This window comes from Podarcis vaucheri (assembly GCF_965113315.1).
Source record: "Podarcis vaucheri genome assembly, chromosome: 8".
Taxonomy (NCBI): domain Eukaryota; kingdom Metazoa; phylum Chordata; class Lepidosauria; order Squamata; family Lacertidae; genus Podarcis; species Podarcis vaucheri.
This window is the reverse complement of record NC_138766.1, coordinates 15499220-15524406: the sequence shown is the minus strand read 5'-3', so window position 1 is coordinate 15524406 and position 25187 is coordinate 15499220. Positions and strand designations below refer to the sequence as shown.

Sequence of the window (25187 nt, the reverse complement as noted above, 5' to 3'; positions counted from 1 at the left end):
CTGGGTAGTCAGGCTGATGGTTACTTAGTTGCAGAAATTTACTGGCCATTGCTGTTGGCATGGAGATAGTCTAGGTTGAATGCAAACATGGCATTCTGATGTCAAGTGTGATGTCACAAAGAGGGTCTGCTTTAAGTCTTGGTAAAGCCAGAAACAGTTAACAGGCAGACTGCATCTCAGCCCTGTTAAGATGGATCTCCATAATAGGTGATGGATAGTTTTATTTGGGGGACATATTAACTTATACCATTGGGAAAATTTTTAGATTGGTTTGCCAGTTTGTAACCCATCAAGTTGAGGCCAATAGATATACATTCACAGCCCTGTATCCATCAAATAATCAACTTTATGTGTGACTTTGGGATGGATTCATACAATCACATTTCCTTTCTCAAGAAAGTTGGAAGGTAGGTAATTTGAATGGCTATTGCTCTCTGCTCCCTGCTGTCAGGATCCTGGCTCGTTGCCCAGAATAGTATAAAGACAAAGAAAAGTTTCATACAGTCTTTTTTTATTTCAAACTTTACAGAGAAAGGCTATAGAACCCAGCGTCTTGGATAATGGTGTTGTTCTGAGTGAATCTCCACCATTTGTCTCTCCCACTTCCTCATTCGTCAACTTCATCACCTCATCTACAGGTGCCACTAAGTGCCCTCTGTCTTTGAGCTCTTTGCTCTCCTACTTTTAAAGCTTGCCAGGTTCTGGGAGATGGTGGGTCTAGAATGCTCTCCCATGATTTCCCAGCTTTCCCCCTAATCTGCCTCTGAGCTGCAGCCTTCTCTCAAACCCCTTTTGTAAATCTATACTGTCTTCCTCTTCCTTCTCCTTGGAAGGAGTCAGGATGGGGAGTCGGTCTCCACCATCCCTCCTCTGCCCAGTCCCTGACAGTCCATTGTCAGAGGCCTTATGCCTTTCTATATGAGTAGCTGGGAATTGCAGGTGTGGGGAATACTGTTGTTGGCCAAGCTCAGTGGGGTAGTTAAATCAATTGAAAAGGGATTCCTCCTCCATCCATAGTAACAGAGTTATTAACTAGAATGGGTAAACATATTTTTATGTTGCAGCATCCCCATGGAAGCTTTTTTTATAACTTTAAGTACAGTATAATGAGCAATACAAGGTTAGGTACCAGCCTCCTTCCATTTGCAGTGCTTGTTCTCTTCAACCATCATGTAATTTTGTTAACATTATGTTAGAGGGGGAATAGATTGCTCACCTCTTCTTCCCTTTGGCAAATGACTGTACTGTTCAAATGGTGACAAGATCGCACTGGTCTATTTATTCTGAATGTTTGTATGTGATGCCAATAAAGGTTTGATGATGATGATGATGTTAGGGAGGGAGAAGAAAGCCACAACGGAAACCCCCCACCCTGTTATTTAGACTTTCAATTACCATTTGCAGCCTGCCTGGACACACAGCTCCTGCAGTGAGCTTTCCTGTGCCACTCATCCCATTTCAGTCCCTCACTCCTGTGCTCTGGATGATGATTTATTGCTGAACAATAAACAGTTTTCATCACAATCTGCCTGGTAGTAGCTCTCTTTTAATGTTTATATATTTTTGTGTTCTGTTAATAACTGCCCCCTTACCAATCCCCTCTGGGTGCTCTGGCCCAGTTTATAAGTTGCCTTTTCTTTTGACAGACTTCAATTTCCTGACCATAAATTGTAGAGCATATAATAATCCTTGCCCCACAAATCCCCGGAACGTAAGTAGCTTCTGTAACATAACCTTTACTGGTGGCAGCAGAAACAGAGGAATTCAGCCTCAATATTGATTGATTGATTGATTGATTGATTGATTGGATTTATATCCTGTCCTTCGTCCCACACAATACACTTTTGATTTTGGGTGTAACAAGCACATCTGTGACACCCAGGATAATATTTTCTGGGGAAAGTTTATTGGAGAAAAGTGGAACAACTCAGATCATTTTTGCAACATGGATTATGCACTCACATGCTGTTGTCTCTGCTGTCAGAGTATTCATCTATTTCTGAAATAATGAGTGCCCTGAATGACCAAATTCATGGATTTGGGGAAGTACATGGAAAAATCCTGGTTAACATTTCTAAGATAGGGTCATGGTGATTTTCTTGTTTTGCCAGTTCATACAGTATGGCTCATTGGGGCCATCAATCAGTGTTCAGCACCAAGTTGTATTGGAAAGCTGTCTGAGCTTGCCACATGTAATCAGACTTCTTCATAACGGAAAGAGTCCTACTTTGTCAATCTCCTTGATTATTATGTTGGAATCATTTTAGAAGCTACAGAAGGCATGACACTTCACAAGACTAAGATTACACAAGGCAAGTGATCTCATTTGCTCGGGAGCAGACCAAGCACCGGGGGAACATCCATGCACAAGTGTGACATTGCAATTACGAGAAGGAATTTCTGATACATTATTTGATAAATGATCAGAAATGTCCTCCGAGTCATTTTTTGTTTCATTGCTTACTTCTTGTAGGAGTGAGAAGTAACAGGTGCCGGATGGGAGATAGTTCTGTATGGAAAAGTCACTTCTGAGCAGCTTTGGACATGAAAGGATAAACACTGTTTCCTCTCTGTCTCGATGAATGTGCATCTCCTCTGAAATAGGGTTCTTTTTATCTCCTGATGAGCAAAACAAAGAGAGAGGGAGACTAATTAGGAAAGCAGGAGCTATTTAGTTCCATGCCCAAGGTTGGGAAACTGCTATAAATGGGGTTTTTGTTTTAAAAATATATTATTAAAATAATTCAACATTAATACATACATATTACGAATATACAAACAAACATACATTTCATACAATCCTTTAAAATATTCATACATACCCACACTCAATCCCACAGATACTTCCTTTTCCCACCACCATCCCTCACCCCACCCTTGTGTTAGACTTCCAATCTACTCAATTGCAATTTCCTTCCACTTCTATTACTTTCTTTCACAAACTTTTAAACCAACTTTTCTACTTCTTTTTCTGTTACACATTGTTATCCATCTTATTTAGTATTTCAGTATTTATAACAGAACTTGTTTATTCTAATAGGAGTTCTGATTTTTCAATATGATTTTGCAAGTATCCTTTAAACACCTTCCAGTCCCTGTCTATCTTCTCTTTTGAGATCCTTCCAATTTCTCCCATTGTTTTGGATATATTGTAGTACTCCAATAATTTGGCAAGCCGCTCTGTTTTTGTCGGTATTATACCACTTTTTGAATTTTTCACATCAATAGCCTTGCAGCTACTGTTGTGTATAAATATAATGTCTTGTCTTCTTCCTTTAGACTTCCTGGTACTATTCCCAATAGAAAACCTTCTGATGTTTTCCTAAATGAATATCTGAACATTTTTTTCATTTCATTATATATTGGGGAAACTGCTATAAATGGTTAGTGTACTCAATCATTAGGAAGGAGGTGCTCTCCTGTGCATAGTGAGACAGAATAAATGGCAGGCCCAGTCCACCTGAAAGAAAGGAGGGAGGAAGATTCCTTCTATCTGGTCAGTCCTTCTCGTATTGTCTAGTGCAGGAGTAGGGAACCTCTGACCTAAGGGGCCAAATCTGGCCCAGGAAGGGTCTCTGTTTGGCCCACAAGGCTGTTTTCCCCTAAACTACACTCACCTGCCTTGCACCAGACATGTCATCAGGCACAGGGCTGGATCGGCTATTTGACAGTTCTGCACAGAGAACTCTGTTTGCCCAGCCAATCCCTGCAGAAAGCAAGCTTAAAATTGTTGCCTATCAGCTGATAGGCAGTGGCTTCAATCCTTCAAATCCAAGAATGGGCCATAGGATCAGGGGATAGCTTCTATAAATCTTTCTCCACTTTCCTTCATCTCAGGATAACAGATGTGGGGAGGGCAGGGGTCCTAGCACTACAGGGATTCTATGCAAAACCTTCCCCAAGCACATCTGATAGTCTCAGATGCAGACAGGGTTCGTCTGCGTCTTATGTTGTTTCCTCAGACCAGTTCATTACTCTAAGAGAAGCATTCTGATCAAACACACTCTGCCTCAACCTTCTCTTTCAGATGCACATATCTCCGGTTCATTTCCTTAATGCATGCTAAGAGTTGTCTAACACCTTGCATATACAGTGGTACCTTAATTCATTCTGGAGGTCCGTTCTTAACCTGAAACTGTTCTTAACCTGAAGCACCACTTTAGCTAATGGGGCCTCCCACTGCCTCTGCACCACCGGAGCACAATTTCTGTTCTCATCCTGAAGCAAAGTTCTTAACCTGAGGTACTATTTCTGGGTTAGCAGAGTCTGTAACCTGAAGCGGCTGTAACCTGAAGCGTATGCAACCTGAGGTACCAATGTAGCTGATCTGTGGAAAGAACTTTATGATCTGAAAACAGAGATGATGTGTGTACTTTTGTAAACCCAAGAAAATCATTAATAAAAACAATTGGGGGATAAACCAAATTGGTCAACAATACTAATACATTAGGAGTGGCATATTACTGCAAACAAGCCATCAGATAACCAAGCAAAATGAAGATATTTGGAATCAAAGAGTTTAGAGGGGTATCCCCCCCCCCAAAAGCAGGACTGTCCACCTTGGCAATATTATCTATTTTTCAAAGTTAGTATTTCAATAGGAACAAGAAATTACTTCTTCACATGTGGTTTTTGTCTGCTGTTAAAATGTTTTCCAACTATCATGAACTATTTAAACTTATTTTATGAGCAAAGCTTTGGCCCACTTAATTTCACATATCAGTATCTTAATGCCTTGGCTATGGATATTGATAAAAAGGCTCAATTTTTTATTTTTATTTTAATGTACTGGCTTTTTCTTTCCTTTTGGCCATTGTGTTAGCGTGGTTTTAACAGAGATTGTGATTTAGGGCCATTTTGATGGCATATTTAAATGCAATCTTTGTCTCTTCTATGTCCTGAGGTGCACCATTCCTTTGTACAGCAAAACAAAGACCAGAAAGTTGAAACCATCTCCTTTTTCCTCGACTTCAATAAGAAAAGGGGGAAAACACAAAGCTTTTCAAAAGGTGTTTCCTTTGCCAAGGCTTGGTAAGAGAAGACCAGCTGATATTCTCCTCTGCAAGAAGTTCACATTTCAAAAAAGTCTGGAACCAAATAATCTCATATAGAATAAAATATATTTCTCCTGCTTTAAACAGAAAGCATTGGCTTGGATCCAGGTCTGCTGTGCTGCAGATATAGACCAGTATGAAGTAATCAGCACATAAGCGGCACACCAGTGAATGTATGTAAATACAGCAAAATCTTGAGGGAGAATTTCCCGAAGAAAGAAATTAAATATTGTAGCTTAAGCCAAGAAGGAATGTAACATATGGACTGTAAGTAGAGACTTTTGTACTTGTCTGTTCAGATATTATTTAGAAATTTTATTTAAACACTAATAAGTTTTGGTTTGTGCCACCAGTGAATGTTTATAAATATATCAAAACCATGAGAGAGAATTTACAGAAGACGCCCAAGACACTTTATGGACGAAACAGGTGACAAACGCCAGCACCCTGTCTAACTCTCGCGCGTAACATCACGGACACTTCGTTTGATCAAACTTACCTTTGTTGATATCTCCAGGAGCCTGGCTAAAGGAACTTTAAAGACTGAATCTTCCTTTCGGACACAATCTGAATGAGTTTTCTGTTTGTGGCTTTTGTAGTAGATCTTGTACCTTGTTCTCTCAATTTTTTGGATTATTAATATGAGATTTAGAACGTAGAATGGTTTGGTAGTGTTTTGTGTGCTGCTTATGTGCTGCTTACTTCATACTGATGCTGCAGATATAAGCTGCAGAGGAAGCTCTCCATCTATGAATGAGAAGATCCCATGGGTGGTGTCAGGGAACTGACATCGGAGCGAGAGGCGAAGGGAAGGCTCCCAGATGATGCTAGCGAAGGACCCAGCAGCAGGGGGAGAAACAGCTCAGTAGAGGGGGAAGCCAATCAGCGCAACACCAGGGATAAAGGGGGGCAGACGGGGGAATTGGAGAGAGGGCTCCAGGACTCTTCACTGGACATCAGTGAGGAAAGCCCAGGTCCTCCGCTGCCCCCGCCTTCCCTGCGCAGAAGACTCCCGCGCAGCGAGAGGAGGAGGAGACTGGGTGTCAAACAACTTTTATGTTGGAAGAGGTTCAAGAAACGCCCACTGACGGATTCTGCCAGTGACTGAGGCAGCCACCATGAGAAGGGGCTGCGCAGTCAGAAAGTTTTACAAGGCAAATTAACCGAGAAAGGCACCAGTTTACGCACAAGTAACTCATACCCATTACAGGTGGAAAGGAAAAGAGGCAATTTTCAGCTATTTCCTTTTCCTCTGAAATTTTCAGTTCCACTTCCCACACTGTTCTAGTGGGACCCCCACTCCAAGAAGATGGGAGGGGCAGAGAGGAGCACATAGGGAAAAGGAAATTTGAAATAATCACAAACTGGTAGAAATCTTCCACCTGTGAGAGAATCTGCTTTGTAGGATTCCAGTCGAACCTACTATGGATTCCACTCATTGTTGTCTCAGGAATTCTTGGAAAAGAACATCTTAGTCTCAACTTTTGGATGATAAAATACAGACTAAACTCTTGTTGCAAGCTCCGAAATGTAACTGGATTAAAGGCATTATTTATGTAATATAAAGTGGCTTGCACATGATACGCATTTAATAGAGAGGAGAATCCACCAGCGATCCCCTTTTGCTGTTTGTTTATTTTGTACTATAAATTTGACATGGTGTACAGTGTAAAGCTATGGTTTTCCCAGTAGTGATGTATGAAAGTGAGAGCTGGACCATAAAGAAGGCTGATCGCCAAAGAATGGATGCTTTTGAATTATGGTACTGCTGAGGAGACTCTTGTGAGTCCCCTGGACTGCAAGAAGATCAAACCTATCCATTCTTAAGGAAATCAGCCCTAATTGCTCACTGGAAGGGCAGACCTTGAAGCTGAGGCTCCAATACTTTGGCCACCTCATGAGAAGAGAAGACTCCCTGGAAAAGACATTGATGTTGGGAAAGACTGGGGGCACAAGGAGAAGGGGATTACAGAGGATGAGATGGTTGGATAGTGTTCACGAAGCATGAGTTTGACCAAACTGCGGGAGGCGGTGGAAGACAGTGGAAGACAGTGGAAGCCTGGCGTGCTCTGGTCCATGCGGTCACAAAGAGTCGGACACGACTAAATGACTAAACAACAACAAAAAGTGTAAAAACTAAGAAAATGTGTGATTGTTAAAATGACACACACACACACACATAAATCGTAAGCCCCAAAGGCCATCTAATTTATCCCAATTTTCTCTCTCTTTAGCCAATGCACTTGTCTCCCGGAAGGGAAACTTGAGGTGATTTTTTTTTGGGGGGGTGGGGAGGAATCTGGTGTCCCATTTTTCAGTGAGTAATAATAATAATCATTTATTTATATGCCACTCATAGACATGCAAAGGACTTTAGCTATTGTGTAAAGAGGATCAACCTGCTGATGGATCTCAGAGTTTGGAGTCCAGCTGAGGTTTTTTTCTCCCTTTTCAATTTCTCGATGTAAATATTGCATCCTTTTTTATATATATCCTTATTTCCAGAAATACTGATTACAGCAAAGTAGTGAGTGGGTCGAGTGTTGCTTTTTTAAAAAAGAAACGAGGCCTAATAACCAGTTGTTTGATGTATAAAACAAGAGGTAGCAGGACCTTATCTCGCCTAGCGGTCATGTCTCCTACCTCAGTGTCAGGTTGAAAGGATCTGTGAATTTCTGTTCTCTGCATTTGTCGTTTTTCCAGCGGTAAATTCAGTTCTCCACATTTCTGTAGAGATCTGTATATTTTTAAAAATCCTTATGGAAATTTGTCAGCATTTTACAGCAAATGTCTCTGAATAAACAAAATTTTGCATGCAATTTTTATTCATGTACACATTTTTGCAAGCAGTTTCCCATAATATAACACATTTTAGTCCAGGCCATCTTGCAACAAATTGGATCCATCAGCGTCTGAGAGGGGACCATCCTTATAGCCTCTGCAGGGAGGGAAAGGGGACTGAGAGCCATAATAATAATAATAATAATAATAATAATAATAATAATAATAAATTATTTATACCCCACCCATCTGGCTGGGTTTCCCCAGCCACTCTGGGCGGCTCCCAACAGAAAATTAAAAACACGATAAATCTCAACATGAAGTTACTTGACCATGACAAGGTGCTGATGTCAATATCCCCCACTTTCGTTCCTCCCACCACCACCCCTGGCCCCATTCCCTGTGAATTTCTGATCTGCTAAATTCTTCCTTGGTTCAGGTTTTTCTGGCATCACTTGGTGGTCTCACCCAGGAGACCAGTATTTTTTAAAATGAAAAGATGGCAGCACTACAGGCAAACGCCAAAAAACACACATGGTAATATGGCCACAAATTACAATGATAAGTTGGACTTCAAAGAATATTTCATCATTACCGCACCAAACTGTGACAGCTTCTGTAAATAGAATGTTTAGGATAAATGAACTTCAGCTACAATGGAATCCAGACTTTTAAATTCCTGCTTTTGTCAGCATCTAGAGCACTAAGCACTTTAGCAGATCATCCTTCCCTCCCCCTTTACTAAAAATTATTCTGGTAGGAAATTGTGCTAAATCGTAAGCCTTCCAGCAAGCTTAATTAGCAGAGTGTACAATAGAGAACATCTTTCTCACTTCAGAGCATGTTCTGCTCCTCCCAATTAGTAGGACAGTTACAAATAGTGCTAAATCTCTATTTGCACTCCTCCAGCAAAGCCGGGTGATCCTGGGCTGTCCCAGGAACTCTGCGGAACGTAAACCGCGTACTAGCTCACATATGCCTGTGCCATTTTTGCATTCTTATTCCTAGCAATGCCTCACCTAATTAAGAGCTTTATACTGCCGAGCAGAATAAAACATGCTGAGCCCAAGCCACTTCACTTGATCATGGGAAATTGTGAATAAAAGTGGAAATACCTTTCAGTTTCTGAAGCAAGTGTTCCTTCCTTGTGAAGCATGCAGAGTTTGTTGAGCAGGATTTCTGGAAGTTAAATATAACCCCCCACAATAGCATGTTATCATAAAAACAGAGCCAGGGTTGGAAACGAAATGAGATGGCTGCTAAAATGCTCTCCTCTGAATTTTCGGTACTGAATATTCACAGGATCACAAGAGCATAAGAAAACGCCTGCTGGATGAGACCAATGGCCCATTTAGTCCATCATCTTGCACTCACACTGACCAACCAGAGGTCTACGGGAAGTCTATGTGGCTGGGGAAGCCCAGCCAGATGGGTGGGGTATAAATATTAAATTGTTGTTGTTGTTGTTAAGACTATTTACAACTTTACTACCACGCAGATAGTAAGGCACACTTCAGTCTTCCATGCTGCCTGCACTCAGCTCAGCAGTCTCTCCCTTGCAGGAATCGCACAAGTCGATGATAGATAGATAGATAGGTAGGTAGGTAGGTAGGTAGATAGGTAGATAGATAACTGCTGTAGACTAAAGAATCTTGCACCTTGATGCTTTGAGAATCTTCAAGAATCTTCTCACAGTTTCTGGAAACAAATGGTCCTTTCTCACTTGCTCTAACACACAGCTTCAGTTTTTGGTCAATACTTTTGGAAGCAAATTAGCTCGATATCAAATTCGGTTCATCCTATTATGAATTCCCAGGGTCCTTTTATTCCCTGAAGGCCAGTGATTCCCTCCCCCTCCTTTAACATTCGAATGCTAGGAAGGCAGCTAGGCACAACACATTAAAAACCACAGTGGAAACATTCATTATAAGTCATTCCACTAATAGTCAGGGCACTTTAGGATTAAAAGTTTAATTATATTTGGGTAAAAATGTGGAAGGAAGCTAATTAGAGGCATCCCACCTGACTTCGAAGAGGCTTCATTCAGTCTCTGCAAACATTACTAATACCAAATGATGTTATAGACAGCTTGCAGCAGAACCTGCAGAACAAGACATGGGAGTACAACATGCATCACAAGAAAAACAAGTCGTCCAAGACTTACCACTTGAAGGAGAAGCCACAAAATGAAACGCACACAGCTGAAAATAAACACACAGACATAATCATACAAAGCTTTCCCTCTATTTTGTTTTCTTTTATGCTTGTAAAGTAGAGGACAATTATGAAACACATTCTGAGGCAAATGTACTACAATTTGTGGCAATTTCAACAAGGCATATGGCCACATCCAGTCCTATACTTTAGCATTGTAGAACATCAGAAATAAAGCCCATTTTCTTGTAAACAAGACTGCATACACACTATACATTTTAAGTTTCCCCAAAGTATCCTGGGAACTGTAGTTTATTAAGGGTGCTGGGAATTGTAACTCTTCGAGGAGAAAACTATACTACCCAGGATTCTTTAGAGGAAGCCATGTGCTTCAAATGTACAAAGCTCAAGTTACATTTTTGTCTTCTTTTTGAATGCATACAACCTTGTTGGTCAATGATATCATTACAACTATGTCTCAGAATCTCCAGTCCATTAACAATTTTGTTGTGTATTTGTTTGTGTTTTATGTTTTTGCTGCATTCTTGGGTGATTTGTCATTCTTGCACATACAGAGAGCTAGTCTTCTAAAAAAAATATGATTACAAATTTAATTTCTTTATGTTTCTTCCCTAAGATGATTATGGTGGTGATATACTAATAAAGGAACTAGGTAACTAAGGAAGTTTAAACAATTTTTTCATTATGGATCCAATAAGTTCATGTTTGAGATGATTAAGAATGCCTGGGGAACTTTTCTCTAGTTGCACTGTTTCCTTTAGCTTGTTTGCAGCTACAGAAAAGAAAAAGAAAAAGGGATCAGTCCAAACCCTGGTCTGTACACAAGTGCCCCCCTATCCTTCTTTAGTTTCCCTAAATAATGTAAGCCTATAGCCCAGGATAAAAGGGACGCGGGTGGCACTGTGGGTTAAACCACAGAGCCTAGGACTTGCCAATCAGAAGGTCGGCGGTTCAAATCCCTGCGACGGGGTGAGCTCCCGTTGCTCGGTCCCAGCTCCTGCCAACCTAGCAGTTCGAAAGCACGTCACAGTGCAAGTAGATAAATACGTACCACTCTGGCGGGAAGGTAAATGGTGTTTCCATGCACTGCTCTGGTTCACCATGCTGGCCACATGACCCGGAAGCTGTACACCGGCTCCCTCAGCCAATAAAGTGAGATGAGCGCTGCAAGCCCAGAGTCGTCCGCGACTGGACCTAGTGGTCAGGGGTCCTTTTACCTTTATGGCCCAGGGTATAAGCAAAAGCAATAAACTTAAATGAAAAAGGAAACTCCACAGAACAGATTTAGCTGTTGTGGAGGAGAACAGCCAATCTTTGTCTCAAGAGGCAACAGCAGCCCCAGCCCCCAAGAAAGGAGCACATGGCTTCAGGCCAGGAGCTCTTGGGTGGAAAACATTCTCACAAGTAGCTGGATTTCTCCCTCCTGTTTAAAAGTGTGTCGTGTACTCAGGGTCAATTATTGGACTGCTCCTGTGCAGTCTCAGATCTTTGTTTCACATCCTGGTCTCTGGCCTTGTCCCCGAACTTATCTGAAGGATTCTTCAAGCACCTATCCTGAGCTGAATTTGTTAAGGATAATGGTTTAATTCCCTGAATTGGAAATGTTTGCTTATGTTGAATTGCTGGGGGGGGGGGTCCTATGGCAATAGTTCTCATGTGATTGGCTGACTGTGAGTCACATGAGAGAAGCATTCCATTCAATTGTGACTGTTATTCAAGTAACTGTCATTTTAACTCTCTTTTTCTGCTTCTCTCTCTCTCTCTCTCTCTCTCTCTCTGTGTGTGTGTGTGTGTGTGTGTGTGAGAGAGAGAGAGAGAGAGAGAGAGAGAGAGAGAGAGAGAGAGGAGAATAGCTGCTGAGAGAGACATCTCAGGATACTGCTGAGGACAGTGTGTGTTAGTGTGTTATCTGTCTGAAGTGATCCCTAAACATTTATAGGGAGAAGCCTGAGCATGAGATTGTAAGTATATTCTTCTAAGTTATATGTTTATGAAAGTAAAGGTTTTAATAGATAGATAGATAGATAGATAGATAGATAGATAGATAGATAGTCTGGACATTGCATATCATCAATACACACACACACCAGAACGGACCCTTGCTAGTGCCCAAAGGGTTCTGAACTAATCCCTTTTCTTCTTTGGAGTTTGCATGGTCAATCTGCTAATGGGTTACCTTCTTTACTTATAAGAAAGTGCACCTGTTGCTGTTCTTGGGTGGGGACCACGACATCCTGAAAGGTTGATTTATTTGGGGTGCTACAACTGAGAAGATGCTCTGCTTTGAAGCCATCTACAACATCTCTCTTGCCAATAGCATATGAATCACGACCCTAAAGATCTTAAGATTCAGGTAGGTATCTACAGGTAGGTGGAGATATTTCAAGTAACATGGTCCCAAGCTGTTATCAAGTTAGGATATTATCATCTGTGTTTGGATGTGAGGCAGCTGAAATAGCTAAAATCACAATTGGGCAAGTGGTTGCCAAGGAAAAACCCTTTTTCTTGGTGGTGAAATAATTACTGTACAGGGCAGCTTTCTTGGTCAATATGTAGTCTGAGGCTTAGACCTATTATTCACCCAGGCTTTCACCTGATTTTGGATGCTGTTCTATTTCATTACTATTCTTCCCTTCTGCTTTTTGGTCTGTTTTACTTGTATAGCTGATTTGTTCTTGATGTTTTGCCGATATTTGTCCTAGCCGCTCTGAGAAGTTTGTGATTTAAAAGAATTTTTTTACATAAGCAAGTGGTGGAAACACCCCGTAACCATTTCAAAAATAAAATTCCAAGATGTTCTTACAATAAACATTTCTTAAATTATTAAACTTAATAAACATAAGGCACCAAGATTTGGCTTGAAACCGAAGATTTATTTTAGCTGATGGATTTGACTGTTGGACAGGGTGTTCGTAGGGAAATGTCTGTATGAAGCAAGTCCATGTGGTGTATAAACTAAAATGAACATTTTAAAAGTAATTGCAAACCCTTCTGTAGCAGATTGTTTTCTGAAATTTTTATTACTCATGGCTAAAACTATTGTATCAATAAGTGAGCAGCTGTCTGAGATCTGTCTGGGATTCAGTGTCTCTAGTTCGCTATAAATATTCCAAGCAGCCTCTCTAAAATGTCAACTTTCTTATCCTACATATGGCTCCTTCAAAAGATCTAGGAGAGGAGACAAGCAATATGCTTCCAGTTTCCTGTTCTCATTAACAAACTTTTCAAGCTGCCCCATGACACTGCCAGAAGCAATGTAGGCATTAATTAATATCTGTGTACACTGCCTTGGTTCATTCAAGCTCGGTTTGCAATTGAGCAAGGACTGGTTTCAGATTTTCTCTGGCTTGCCAATTGGGTATTGACCAATACACAAGCGAAGTGGAGAGTGTCTGGGGATGGAGGTCAAGGGTGATGGTACTGTAGATCAGCAGGCCATCACAACCCAAATTGGCCAGAGGCAACACAGCTCTTTTTCACAGAGGATGCTGAGAGAGAGATCCAGGAATAAGTCCAGGATAATCTGTAACTAGAGGTCTCCTGTCAACAGTTATAAATGTTTGATGGACAAAGATCACATCGATATGGAATTTAAGGCTAAACAGGATATATCTGATTATGCAGATAATGGAATGGTTTTTTTTAATGGTATACATAAATATGCATTAGATACTGTGACTTGGGAAAATCATTATAAACTGCTACTATTAAACAGATGGTGTTATACTTCTACCAGATTACAAAAGACATTTGTTAATCTAAATAATTCTTGTTGTTAAGACAAAGTAAAAGGTCTCTCTCTCTCTCTCTCTCTCTCTCTCTCTCTCTCTCTCTCTCTCTCTGCATATTTTGAGTTTTGAGTCTTCACTTTCTACTTGGAAGACCACAATTACTGTGATTGAACTGGTATTACGTAGGACTCTGAATGATCCTGACTGGTAGCCAGCATTGTTGGAGTACACTTTAACAGTTATTTCTTTTTCTTGGTTCAGAAAACTAGCCCTTTGGTATTAAATAACCCAAATGCAGATTGCTTTGAATAAATTGACAGGTTTACACAATCGGAAGCAAAGAAAGCAAGCCTTCCTTTAGGTTACCTGTGGAATAACTCTGCTCAAATACTTCCCAAATGTAGCATTATCTTTCTGCACAAGAATAGCCCAGTAATCTGGAAATCACTCCCTCCTTGGCCCTCTTAATCGCAGTTTGACACCATATGCAGATAGGTCACACGGTCTCTTGGTAGGTTCTGACCACAATTTATGAAACACCGAGTTGCAATTTCCCTCTGTTATTCCCTCCACCACCTTCTGCAGCACAAAGAAAGCAAAAAAGATTCAGGTGCAGGTAAAAGAAAATCTAACTGTACACTGGGACCTCGCCTCTGCAGAGATGCTTCAAGAATTCAAACCTTCTTTGGGCATTTAAAGTGAACACCTGAAGATGGCATCTGGTTCATGTGTCCAAGCTGCACCCATCGTCCCCATCTTCACAGGCAACCTTCACAACTGGAGAGTGAAAGGGGCTTCCAACTGTGTTCAGTTGAATCTGTTTAGATGGCCCTGCATGACCAGGAAACCTGAGTTAGCTCATGGAGCGCATTCATTCAAGCACACTTGAAACCCACTTCAGATTTTACCTCTCCACACCAGTCATGGGGTCAAGGAGACTGGAGGGTGGTGCATGCCCCATGGCCCCTTTACGTTTATTCATGTGATGCTTTGTGAATTCCTATACGGAATTAGTCAATTCACACTTCTCAGACTAAACTGTCCACTTAGCTGTTTTGGTGGATTTTGCACTTCTCATAATATTGTGATGCAGAGCTCAGCTGTTTAAATGTTTTTAAAAACACACACACCTAAATACAGATTTTTTTTTGGGGGGTGACCATTTAAGCATGTATTTTGAATAAATGTTTGAGAACTGATTTTTTTAAAAAACACACAGAGACTGATTCATGCAGAAAGGGGATGGAATTACAGTCATACCTTGAATCCTGAACACCTTGATACTCAGACGTTTTGGCTCCTGAACACCACAAAACCGGAAGTGAGTGTTCCGGTTTGTGAACCTTCTTTGGAACCCAAATGTCTGATGAGGCTTCCGTGGCTTCCAATTGGCTGCAGGACCTTCCTGCAGCCTATCGGAAGCTACGCTTTGGTTTCTGAATGTTTTGGAAGTTGAACGGATTCCGTTCGACTTACAAGGTATGACTGTACTGGTCTGGAGGTGTGAAAGTGGCCAGGCCAGAAATAAAGAGATTCACCCCTCCATTTGCTTATATTATAAGTCTCCATCAAGCATACTTCATGATGATGGGAATTAACCACCCTCATTCCCCCATATGTAAGAAAACAGAAGAGATTATTTTAGTGGTAAAAGAGGAGAAAATGGTTGAATAATTTGAATAGCTATAGCTGCGGCATCTTGTCTTTTTCTCAAAAATGCTAAAACTCCTTGAAGTGATAGAATTATTCATTACTTCTTATACTTGTTTTGTAGGAAGTTAAGAGGGTGGAAGGGGGCTTTCATTGTAATTCAGAATAAGAAATATTGACCCCACTTACAAAGAAATCATAACAGGCCCATGAACAAGACTGACTGCTTTTATTCTAATAACACTTTATGACAATTTAGGATGCAACGAAAGTGCTAAGGGAAACGTTTCCATATCAAAGAAAAGTTGAAAGAAAAGTTAAAAGAACTGAAACTATTAAGAAAAAGTAAGACGCTGATATTCTCCCCAGTGCCATGTTAATTTAGTTCTAAACATTTATTCTATTTTATTTTATTTTTTAAAAAGCCCTACTTCAACAAAGTTTTGCTACAAGAGTAGTTAAATGGGAGCTGGATGATAATACTGTCACATCAGCTGGATTCACTGAGATGGAAAACTATTTAAAATGCTCATCAATGGTTCCTCATAAAGCTGAAGGTATTTTCAAGGGGGTATCATGACAGCTGCCTTCTGATCTGCATACACTTCAATATTTTTATCAATGACCTAGATGAAGGTATGGAGGAAACAATGATCGAATCTGCAGATAATACCAAATTGGGAGGGATAGCTAACATCTCAGGATGTTGTTGTTTAGTCATTTAGTCATGTCCGACTCTTCATGTCCCCATGGACCAGAGCACGCCAGGCACTCCTGTCTTCCACTGCCTCCCACAGTTTGGTCAAACTCATGTTAGGAGCACATCTCAGGACAGAGGAATAAAATACAACTGGACCTTGATAGGATAGAAAATGGGTCTGACTCTCACAAAATGAAAATCCATAGAGGCTAATGCAAACATCTACATTTAAGGAAAAATAAATCCCACAGCCAGGATGTCCAGTGGTCTGGACCTATTGTAGTTGTAGATGAGGATGAGGAGAATTTCATTTAGTTCACATTTTAAGCGAGCCAACCTAACTTGCATATTCTGAACTACAACACACATCAGAATATAATTATTCATCAAATTTTCCATGTCTCAAAAATTGCTACCACTGCTACCCAGCAAGAATGAGGTGAGAGGTCTTTTGTGGTAAATTATTGTTTAGGTATACTACATATTTGAAAAAAAATGAATGAATACAAATTTTAATACAGATTGAGGAATGTCACAGATTAATGCAGAAACAGAGTGAGACAGACTTACGAATAAGTCAATGCAAAATTGACATGGACTAGGAAAAGACTGATCCACCCATCCCTAAATGCAGTTTAACAGCACCTGAAAGTCCACAGGTTCTCTACACTTGTTACAGACAAAATGAAAGAAGTTCAGCGTTGAAATGCAACAAAGATGGCCAGCAGCATGGAAAGCAATGCAGGGGAGACCATGTTCCAAGCCATGAAACTCAGAGAATGACCAAGGGCGTGTCGCTTTCTCTGAACTTATCCCAGCCATCTACAGAGCATTGCCCTTCAGAGATCATAGAATTCCTGCAATGCAGGATTCTCAGCCAAGGCATCCATGACAAATGGCCATCCAACTCTTGGACTGCATCTCCCATCATCTGCACCCCATTGTGTGGGGCTGATGGGAGTTGTGGACCATCAATGCTTGGAGGTTGAGAAAAGCTGGCCTAACCTAACTCACAGGATTGGCATGATCAGAAAATGGCCTTACCTCATGCCTTGGGCTCATTTGAGGAAGGGCAAGATATGAATTAAAAGAACCCCCAACTGTATCTAATACATTGTTGGGCTATGGGTCTTTCTGGTGACAGGCAACGAGTGCGTGAGAACTTTATGGGATGTCTCTGAGTAGGAGAAGTGGGAGGCATTTTCAATCAAACAGCAGGACAAGACAACCAGCCCCCACCCCACCCCGCCCTGTCGCCAGCCTGCCAAGTTTATTCCCCTAGCTACTGTGCACTCTACAAAATAAGACATCTTCATTCAGTTTCTGTTCAGCCATGTTTGAAATGTAAATTCTCACTCTGGCTTCCCCTCCCCCTTTAGAGAATATGGATATAAATGGAATGGAAGAGCTCAAACGATGGTATGCAGAATTCTGTGTATCTGAGGGAGGGGAAAACCTAAATTTCAGCTAATGCATTGCTCGAAGCAGCAGCGGCTTGGAATCTAGTTTGGCCCTTATATTACATATATTAAGCCATTGCCACTGTTTTCTTCTCATGACCCCTCCCTCTGCTCAATTAATGTGGTGGTAAGGGAGCCTACTTTTTGAAATATAGAAGTGGAGAAAATTATAAAATGGATTTTAGGATTTTTAGAACAGAACGGCTATAATCCCATGCACACTTACCCAAGAGTAAGTATCAATGAACTTAATGTTTTACTACCCAGCTAGACATGTACTGTAAAGGACTGTGCTCTATAGTACTGGTTTTAAATCTTTTAAAACTCTTACCATTAAGTAGGTCAGACCATAAAGAGAATATAGTATGCAATGCTTTGTACCTAACACCACTGGCAGATTTAAGACATTGCTGTAATTTTCGCCAGAAAGAATAGTATCAGAAGCTTCATAACCTTTTCAGAAACTAGGGAGGTGATTTCTCTTTCTTATACCTGGGGCTATAAACAAACAAAACAAAAAAACACTTCTGGGCCGGGGAACAAAATTTTTGAGATGCAACACAGTGTGGCCGATTCCTTTTGAAAATAGGAAGCCGTGCTATTTGTTTATGTGTTTAAAAGCACCCACAAGGCACCTTACAAAGCATGAAACAAACATGTCCGTATCCGAAGCAGTTTATAGCTTATGTTGGTGAAAGTGCAAGGTCCCACTCAAGTTATCCAGAGGTTTTCATCAGATATAATAATAAGCAAGAAAGCATACATTGTTTTTTTACTCATTAGGAAAACTCTATAATCTTGATCCATTCCTAATAAAATACTGGAATGCTGATTTATTCACATAGAATCATGAAGGGCCATCTATAGAATGCACCTATAGGCTGGGAGGCAAATGGCTGTCCATGCTTCAAATCCTCCAGCAAAGGATGACCCTGAGGCAGCCTGTTCTGCAATCAAACTTAGGATATTTCCATTGGGAATTTTATGGTAAGGATAATATGAGATCTTCACAAACCTCCATTGTGGCTGCGGGTCACAGTAATATTAAAATGGCATTGCTCAATCAAACCAGCAAGTCCAACATTCAGCAGCCACCAGAATGCAGCCACATTATGAACGTAATTTACGCAGCATAATAATACAAACAGAACACACGTAATACAGCACAATAATGAAACAATCATAATAGCAGTCCCCACCTACACACACATTTAACAAGTAATAGATTATTTAATGGCCACCGCTTGGACTCCTGCAAATGCGCTCTATGTGGGGATACCTTTGAAGGTGACCCAGAAACTATAACTAATCCAGAATGTGGCAGCTAGATTGGTGACTGGGAGCGGCCGCCAAGACCATAAAACACCGGTCTTGAAAGACCTACAATGGCTCCCAGGACGTTTCTGAGCACAATTCAAAGTGTTGGTGTTGACCTATAAAGCCCTAAACGGCTTTGGCCCAGTATACCTGAAGGAGCGTCTCCATCCCCTTGGTTCTGCCTGGACACTGAGGTCCAGCGCCGAGGGCCTTCTGGAGGTTCCCTCACTGCGAGAAGCCAAGTTACAGGGAACCAGGCAGAGGGCCTTCTCAGTAGTGGAACGCCCTCCCATCAGATGTCAAAGAGAAAAACAACTACCAGACTTTTAGGAGACATCTGAAGGCAGCCCTGTTTTGGGAAGCTTTTAATGTTTAATAAACTATGGTATTTTAATATTCTGTTGGAAGCCATCCAGAGTGACTGGGGGGGTGGGGTATATATAATAAATTGTTATTATTAAGGCCTGGTTAAATAGGAATGTTTTTGGCTGGTGCCTAAAGACACATAATGATGGCACCAGGCAAGCCTCTTTGGGAAGAGCATTCCACAGATGCAGAGCCACCACAGAAAAGGCTCATTCTTGTATTGCCACCTCCAGACTTGTCATAGAGGAGGCACATGAGGAAGACCTCAGATGATGATCACAGGGTCTGGCTTGCTTCATATGGGAAGAAGCAGTCCTTGAGGTGGAAAAAAAAAGGTAAAAGTAAAGGACCCCTGAATGGTTAAGTCCAGTCAAAGGCGACTATGGGGTTGTGGCGCTCATCTTGCTTTCAGGCTGAGGGAGCTAGCATTTGTCCACAGACAGCATTCCGGGTCATGTGGCCAGCATGACGAAACCGCTTCTGGCGCAACGGAACACTTCCTACGTATACGACTACATCAAGAATGTTACTTGCCCAAAAATGGGAAGAAGAAGACGTCCCAGCAAAGGAAGAATGGATACAAAAACTTACGGAGTACACAGAAATGGCAGAACTTACCGGAAGAATAAGAAATCAAGATAACAAACTTTATAAAAGAATGGAAATGGTTTATTGAATATTTACAGATAAATTGTAAACAGAGAAGAACATTGGCAGGATTATTGTAATAACCAGCAGTTTCATAAGAGTATATATTTAAAGAAGATGAATAAATGAGCAAATTGGGTTAATATGCAGAAGATATTAAAAATAAATTGAAGGAACTGCAGAAAGAGGGGGAAGGAAGTCAAGTTTTGAAATGTCAAAATGATAGTAAAATTAATGAAATGTTTAAACCATATATATATGGTAGGATTAGGCAAATTCAGGGAGGATAAAGCTATCAGTGGCCTGATGCAGCAGGGATCTTCTCAAGCTCTCAAAGAAGGAATGAAAACTCTCATTTGTTGTCCACACCTAGTGCTCTGTGGTCCGCTGCCGCTGGATGTGGAGATTTAATTCCACTTAGCTATTGTAGTTAATATCTCTTGATGGACCTCACCACTGTCTCCTCTCAGTCAATTTTTGTTTAGAGTTTCAGCTGCCTGCAAAACTTGATGTCAGGAAAGAATGTTGTTTTCCCCTCAGGCCGTTTGGATATTGGACATGTTTTTGTTTGTAGAAACCTTCCGAATGACTGAAAGATCCCCATTAAACTGTTCATAGTAGTGAAAGGCAGGGCACCGAAATAAGAGACATTCATTACGTAAAGCGAACAGTGGGGGATATTTCTGAACACGAAAGGGAGGACATGACAGTGCCCTTTAAAGTGTGTTTCTCTCAACGGCGGCAAGCAAATCTTCTCTGGGTTCAATTACATGCCTGTCAGGCCTGAAGTGGAACCAACCACCATGCCAGGAAAATGCAGCTGTGACAATTCCCTGTCTGCATTAAAACGAACATCTCGTTGGCAATTGACAATCTCAAAATGCACTGAGACTCCCTGATCTTTTTCTTTTCTCGCCTGTCCTGTCAGCTGCATTCTCCTCCCCTTTACAATCTTGATTGCTTTATAAATAAAGGATTCTCTGCACACGCAAGCCTCTTCTAATGTGTACAGGTGTTTATGGTTGGTTTCTTTTAAAATTGGGCTTCAGTTATTGCTTAGCTTTCCACAAATGCAATCCCAATGGAGTTTTCTTTAAGAAGTTTAGGGCGGGAGGGGAGGAAGAGGTTTGCTTCAGAATGTAGTTCAGGCGTGACATGTCTCTTTCACTGACTGTGATAATTTGGATAGCCTGCTTCAGAGACTGTCCTCCTAAGAGCAGCTACAGGAATATTTGTTTTATTCAAATGATCCCTTTTTTCTATCCAGGGAGAATCAGAGATTTTTCATGGAACCATATTCCAAGGTAGCAGGGGGCACAGAGTTGAGAAGGAGAGAGAGAACAGGGAAGAGGTGACTGCAAAGTAGGAGAACAATAACAGTTTCTATGACTGGGACAAGCCTTGTTATGTTGAGTTTGTATTTTGCACAATTTGTATACGGTGCCTGCATGATAATGTGTGGTTTGCCATGCCTAATAAAGGATCTTGATTTATTGAACAAGAGTTTCAGTCTGAGTTTGATCCAGAAAAGAGGTAGGGAATTATTTTTGGAGGAGGAGAGCTAGATCAGAAACTGGCCAACCCTCCGCAGGCCACGTTTGGCTGAAGCACACCCAACTGCCCATGACCCTTCACCATATGATGACAAGGGCAGGAAAGCTAAAATCATGGCTGCAGTAGCACTATCAGGAGTGTGCACACCACATAGCCAGGCACTTTTTGTTTGCCAGGGAAGGGACAGAGAAACAATCAACATACTGCTCAACTGTCCTGTTTTAAGAGGGATATCCCAGATTTCCAGAAGCTGACCCAGTTTCTAATCCCAGTCCCAGATGTTGGGGAAAATATATAATTTATCTTAAAAACCATTGTAACACTTGTAGCTTAATGGTGAATTTTGGACACAACAAAGAGGTAAAAGGTTTGGATTACTATAAAAGATGTAGGAGGAAATGATTAACTCACTCTACGTGGGGCTGCCCTTGAGACTGACCCAGAAACTCCAGCAAGTGCAGAATGCCATGGCGAGACTCCTTACGGGGTCCTCGCTGTGGGATCACATTCAGCCGGTGCTATACCAGCTGCACTGGCTCCCGGTGGAGTAGAGGATCAGGTTCAAGGTGCTGGTTTTAACCTTTAAAGTCCTATATGGCCTAGGACCCTCGTACCTATGGGACCGCCTCTCCTGGTATGTCCCACAGAGGACTTTACGGTCTTCAAATAAAAACGTATTGGAGATCCTGGGCCACAGGGAGGTTAGGCTGGCCTCAACCAGAGCCAGTGCTTTTTCGGCTGTGGCTCCGATCTGGTGGAACGCTCTGTCACAAGAGACTAGGGCCCTGTGGGACTTGACATCTTTCCGCAGGGCCTGCAAGACAAAGCTGTTCCACCAAGCCTTTGGCCAAGGCACAGTCTGACCTCTTCTGTAATCCTCATAGAACTCTAGCCCAATGGTTGCCATTAATTTGATTCTGAATTGATTTTAGAATGTATCTCAATTAATTGACTGTGATTTTATGTAAACTGTGCTATTTTTACTGTTGTTAGCCGCTCTGAGCCCGGCTTTGGTTGGGGAGGGCGGGATATAAATAAAATTTCATTATTATTATTATTATTATTATTATTATTATTATTATTATTAGGCAGGGCTGTCTTAAGCATATGCAATGCCAGGGTGCAAAGATCCACCTGGTGCCCCCCCAGGAGGGCGGAGCCAGCCTGCCACCTCAGCGACTCGCTGGCTCGGTCGCCCCCGAATTCGCAACACAGTGCCACTCACAGCAGAAGAGCCCATCATGATGCTCCGACCAACGGGTGGGCTCTCCCCCAGATTCAACTCTCGGGCCCATGACTCTCGGCCTGGCACCCCTGAGAGCCCAGTGCCCAGGTGCCCCACACCCCTAGCGCCTATGGGTAAGACGGCCCTGACAATAGGACCCACAAAGGGGAGGAGGGAAGTCTAGGAGATTCTTTGGAATCTAGTTTCTATGTTGGATTTGTGACTTTGAAATTTTAATCTGAAAAACCAAATAAATAAATTTATAAGAAATATATATTTTAAAAACCCATCTCAGATGTCCTGTTTTGTCTCCCATGCCACACCAGAGCACGGGACCCAAATATGGAGCCCCAAAAGCACACCTACATACCTCCCCCCCCCCCACATCACTCATTCTTCCTTCTCCTTCTGCTGTGGCTTTCCAGTCACTGTGCTTCCGGAAGCTGGCATCACACTTCCAGAAGTGGTGCTGGCTTCCAGAAGTGTAGTGGCAGAGGCGGTGGCAGTGAAACAAAGGCAGGCTTGATCATCTCACTGAAGAACCCCTCCATGAATGACTGACTCCCATTTCACGCATGTTCTGTATGTAGCAGGTTTGTGTCATGTGGCTAGGATAACCGTTCAAAAGTTAGCTCCCTGAATTATTTCCTGATGTCCGAGATCCAGCAATCTGAGAAGCAAAATGAAAATCCAAAGAGTAAATGAATAATACTTGCTTTCTTTCAACTCCAACAGGTACTGTGCCTCAGGGCTCCAGATGTGAACACCCACTGAAAACCTCATTTCCACACCTTCAGTTAAGGTTGCAAGGAGAGGCCGCCCCACATAAACCAGCTATTGTTGCACTATTGACTCTTCTCCAGGAAGTGCTATTTTCCCAGTGAAAACCCACTCATTAGCTCTAAATTGGAATAAACAGCATTCCACAGAAAAGCTGAACGGTGTTTGCTCATTTCATCAATTGGTTGGTGATACAGTGGTACCTCGGGTTACAGACGTTTCAGGTTACAGACGCTTCAGGTTACAGACTCCACTAACCCAGAAATAGTACCTTGGGTTAAGAACTTTGCTTCAGGATGAGAACAGAAATCGCACGGCGGCAGTGGGAGGCCCCATTAGCTAAAGTGGTACCTCAGGTTAAGAACAGTTTCACGTTAAGAACGGACCTCCAGAACTAATTAAGTTCTTAACCCGAGGTACCACTGTATTTCTATTCCTCTTTTTATTCTGCTAAATCTCAAAGCGGTGTACTAACAGTAAGGTAAAGGTAAAGGTACCCCTGCCCGAACGGGCCAGTCTTGACAGACTCTGGGGTTTGTGCACCCATCTCACTCAAGAGGCCGGGGGCCAGCGCTGTCCGGAGACACTTCCGGGTCACGTGGCCAGCGTGACAAAGCTGCATCTGGCGAGCCAGCGCAGCACACGGAACGCCGTTTACCTTCCCGCTGGTAAGCGGTACCTATTTATCTACTTGCACCCGGGGGTGCTTTCGAACTGCTAGGTTGGCAGGCGCTGGGACCGAGCAGCGGGAGCGCACCCCGCCGCAGGGATTCGAACCGCCGACCTTTCGATCGGCAAGCCCTAGGCGCTGAGGCTTTTACCCACAGCGCCACCTGCGTCCCTGTACTAACAGTAATGGCAGCTTAATAGAGCACGATAGGACATTTCAAATACAGCATAAATCTCATAAAATGGTTAACAAATCATCAATAAGGTAATTACAATCTATGAAACACTATTAACGAAACAGCAACCAGAAATCAAGCTGAACATCACGACCGCAGCAAAAGTCATATTATATGACTTAACTAATCAACATGGCATTTATAATCTATAAACAGCATTAACAAAATAGCAACTTAGGAAAAATAAGCTAAGCACTAGAGAGTAGTGGAACAAGAGGAAGTGTGGACAAGCCTTATGTCATGTTGGTGGTTAGACCTGGTCTAGCACCCTAGAGAGTGCTTATTTTCTGAAGATATGGGCTCCTTACGACACAAGGTAATTATTTTCAGGGTGACTATTCTTTCTGTTCACCTCTTTTGACTTCTTACTTTTCATTAAAAAGAAAACTCCTTTGCTTCAACTTCCATTTTAACTACTTTGCATAACACCCCATTTCCCTAATGAAAACCTTTAAAGTGTATCTTGTTAAATTGAAGCAGCATTAAAGCATTCTATCAAACACACATTCACAACTAAAGCAAACGTTGATATCAGCCCACATATAAAGCGGGAGCATTATCTCCGGGGTTAAAAGGAGTTGTTTAAATGAGAAAGCTGTGTACGAGAGATTCTGATTTTTAATGGTTGGGATCTAATATGGATTATAATCAAAGGCATGGGTAGCTATTTGAATTGACTCAATTCCAGTGCTTTAAATGTATTCATGAGACTGTGGAAACACACAGCAACCTAATCTAGCATGGAAATAGTGCTCATGAGGATAAAAAGAAAATTGTTTTATGCTCAGGTTCATTTGCCTCCAAAAATCACTTAAGTTGGATCTCTTGCATGCTTAATTTT

At 41.7% G+C, this 25187-nt stretch overlaps 1 long non-coding RNA gene across 2 annotated transcripts; it reads left to right on the top strand.

Annotated features, from left to right (window-relative positions):
• The first annotated feature begins 165 nt into the window (after positions 1-165).
• On the top strand, positions 166-23594 carry LOC309538887. 2 transcript variants are annotated; one of them, XR_014222460.1, is made up of 4 exons: positions 166-407; positions 1647-1711; positions 12203-12363; positions 23397-23594. It is a non-coding gene; the product is annotated as an uncharacterized lncRNA (long non-coding RNA). The 2 variants fall into 2 exon arrangements; XR_014222461.1 differs by lacking the exons at positions 166-407; positions 1647-1711 and adding an exon at positions 11724-11971.
• The last annotated feature ends 1593 nt before the right edge of the window (positions 23595-25187 follow it).